The 3,749-nt window shown below is 37.6% G+C and overlaps 1 long non-coding RNA gene across 2 annotated transcripts; it reads left to right on the forward strand.

The window, feature by feature from the left end:
• The first annotated feature begins 282 nt into the window (after nt 1-282).
• Nucleotides 283-3,497, forward strand: LOC132640787 (uncharacterized). Of its 2 annotated transcripts, XR_009582372.1 has the most exons (3): nt 292-890; nt 1,764-1,814; nt 3,208-3,497. It is a non-coding gene; the product is annotated as an uncharacterized LOC132640787 (long non-coding RNA). The 2 variants fall into 2 exon arrangements; XR_009582371.1 differs by having other exon boundaries at nt 283-890; nt 1,764-3,497.
• Nucleotides 3,498-3,749: the final 252 nt, after the last annotated feature.

Genomic DNA, 3,749 nt, shown 5'->3' on the forward strand with positions numbered 1-3,749 from the left:
CTTTTCAAAATAAAATATACCATCCTTATACATAAAAGAGAATTATTCTTAATCGGATATTATAAATCCAAACCTAAAGTACCCTTATATAAAGGGAATATATTTAATCCTTTTCAAAAAAAAGACAAACGATATGCCAAATGACAGTCTTTTATAAATACGGGAAAATAAACACAATTATAAACAGTTCATGCATAATTCACACATTGGAATTCAAAGGCCAATCATATAGTACGGATCGTTAATACTGTTACATCCCGTATTTTTGAACGTCGGATTAATTATAAGTTGAGGTGGGGCCCACACGTCAAGATTTTTTTTGGGACATGTGACAAATTATATGAATCACATATGTGAAGTTAAACACAACTCAAGAAGGACCCTTGGGCCAAATCAAAGTGGAAGTCCTCCAAACGAATATTTTTAAGAAAACGTTTTCGGGTGACCTGACTTTGGGGGGCAAAAACGGTATTATAAGTTTGGAATTTGGAAAAATACCAAGAAATAAAAGTTGTAGATAATTGAATTATCTTTCCAACCATAGGTCGTGGGTTCCCAGGTGACGTCGGGACAAGGAGATATGGACGTTTTAATGCAGAAAGGTTAGTGGGCTAGGCCCAATCCGAGCCCAACCGGGTTAGGCCCATTACCCAAGTTTTTATAAGTGAAAATTTCGGCCTTCCTCCTCATTTTAAGACCTGTAACAACCAGAAAATTCTGGAAAGAGAGAGAGAGGAGCTTTGGAGAGAAGAAAAACTAATTTTGACCAAAATCCGAGCCCCGAATCCCGAAGCCCATGAAGGGAAAAGTGTTGTACGCTGCGTTGTCTTCAATTTGAGCTAAAAATCAACCAAGGAGGAGGGTGATAACGTGGTGGCTGAATTCTTAAGGTATGAATAAGGTTCCTTTTCATTGCTAACAAGTTTATTTAAAGTTTTAACGGATTAGAACGGGAAAATAGCGATATAAATTCGTCCGTTGGCATTGTGAATTATGGAATGAGATTTGAAGAGAATTTTGGATGAAAATAAATGTAGTTCACTTGTATAATGTGGAGGAAAAATGGTTTAAGATGGCATGAAAAATTGTTGGAAAATGATTATAGGAACTTATGTGATTTTAATGTAATTTTATGTAAATATGGAAATGAAGTTTTAAATGTGAATGGCTATGTTGGTTGGTGGATTTGGAGGGATGTAAGTCCATATTAGCATGAAAGGTTGGTTGTTAAGTTGTTATGGGAAGTTTTGTGATTTTATGGTAGATTTATGTAATTATGAAAATGGAATTGTTAAGGTGTAAATTATGATTATGGTTGATGAAATTGGAAGATGGAAATATGTTATGAATATGTAGGTTGAAGATTTGAAGTTTTGGGTGAATTATGTTTGGGTGGAAAGTTTGTATATTTTGTATATCTTGTGAATATTTCGTAGAAATGATATGAAATATTTCCAAATTATATTGTGATGATCTAGATGATGAATGTGAAACCATTGAGGTTAGTTTGGAAATTGAAGTTGAAATGAAGGTTATGACATTATGTTGGGAAGATAGCTAGTTAAGTTATATTGTGTTTACAGTGATTGTTGTTGTTGTTTATGTTGTTGTTGGGTTGTTGTTGATTGTTTTGGCCGAGTTAAATTCTCGGGGATGCTATATGTATAGGGGAGATGCTGCCCAAATTTCTGTAGGCAATTATGAATAAAGATTGAATACTTAAAGATTGGAAATTGAGAATTGGTAAATGTGACCAATTGCAGATTTTGGGCGAAACGGGAATTGAATTTGGAAAGGCGTAAAGAGCATACAAGGTATGTAAAGCTATCCCGATTATTCTTTTGGCATGTCCTAGGTGTACTAGGATCGGATTCGAGCCTCGGAAAGTATTCTGCTCATCGGAATCCGCATTTGAAAATACCCCTTTTTCATTCAATGGAATTGAACCCTATAAGTATGCTTTATTGAAAGAATTGTGCAAACTTCCGCAAATTGTTTAGAAAATTATGGAATGTCCCCAGAATCTCCGTAGGTGACTTTATAAGCTTAAAATACGTAATTTGAGCCCACCGCTTCGTTTGTCCCGAGGTGGGCCCACTATTTCCGATTTTACCCTTTTAGTGGTTATGACTTGTCTTCGAGCGTTTTTTTTTTAAAGAAATGTTTTTAACTACGCTTGTAATTACTAAATAAAACTTGTTTTAAATATTCCATTAAGTCTTGTAAAACTGTTTCGGAACTTGGAAACGAACTTAGAAAGATTATGCTTCTGTAATCCATTATGACATCCGAAATACACTCACTATGATTCTGTCCGATTTCATTATTTCGATTTGTCATCCGATAGGTCTTATTGAGTCTCTGGAAATATATGACATTCGTTTGAATTATTTTGATAAGCCCCATAATGTATTTTGAAACATGAAAATGATTACAAAAAAGCTTATTTTGACATATGCTATTGGGATATCCGAAATGCATACACTATGATTACTGCTCCGCTTCTGTCATATGGTTTGTCATCTGAATTATGCTACTGAGTCTCCGTAAATGTGCTATATTTTAATTTGCATTAGTTTCTCACTACTCCATTCGTGGATGCCCCAATGTTTCCCACACTGAGCCCGGGCCAGGATATGTTGTCAAGCGTATTCCTCTGCATTGTTCGCCGTGCCTCGATGTGAGGGGGCAGGTATACATGTACATGGGTTGTGGAGTATGCTGTGCCATGTACACACTCTGATATGATATGATATGATCTGATATGGCCATCTGATATGATATGTTATGTTACGGGGTTATCCCCTATTCTGCTCCTTATGTGTGGTGGCACCAGCGTCGGGGGGTGGCCACGTTCTGTTTGCCGAGTCCCTTGGAAGGGGTCGGATATGATATGGTATATGTTTCTGTACACACTCCTCATGTTTCGAAAATATGCATTTGATACTTCGGATGTTACACTCACTTCTCTGTAAGCTCTGTTTCGGTTATGATCTTGTTCCATAATGGGACCAGGTACGACATATGTTTCCAGCGAATATTATTTATGCTATATGATCAGCATTTTGCTAATCTGGATATTCAGTTCATTTTCTGTATCTTCTGCTTCGATTATGACTTTGTTTACTACGTTCCGTGCTTTACATACTCAGTACATATTTCGTACTGACCCCCTTCCTTCGGGGGCTGCGTTTTCATGCCGCGCAGGTACAAACGACAGGTTTGCTGATCCGCCCGCTTAGGACTTTATTCTGCTATTTTGGAGCGCTCCTTTATCCGGAGCCCATATTTTGGTACAGTCTTCTGCTATCGTATATATGTACATTATTCAGGGGTACGACGGGGCCCTGTCCCGTCTTATGATTCTGTTATGTTCTGTAGAGGTCTGTAGACATACTTGTGTGGGTTCTGTATATGTTTTGGATGATATGATCTGTGACAGCCTTATCGGCTTCCATGTACTATGTCGGTTCATTTATGATAATTACTAACGCCAATTGATTTTTTTTTCATTTAAAAATATTCTGCTGATATGCTAGTTTGGGTTATTGGGTACGTTTGGGTGTCCAGCACGGACACTAGTCGCGGCCTACGGAGTTGGGTCGTGACAAAAGTGGTATCAGAGCAGTTCGTCCTCGGAATGTCTACAGACCGTGTCTAGTAGAGTCTTGTTTATCGGTGTGTTGTGCACCACATCTATAAACAGGAGGCTACAGGGCATTTAGGGTGTTACCTTTCTTTGAATCTTA

Source organism: Lycium barbarum, chromosome 5 (assembly GCF_019175385.1).
Source record: "Lycium barbarum isolate Lr01 chromosome 5, ASM1917538v2, whole genome shotgun sequence".
Lineage (NCBI taxonomy): Eukaryota > Viridiplantae > Streptophyta > Magnoliopsida > Solanales > Solanaceae > Lycium > Lycium barbarum.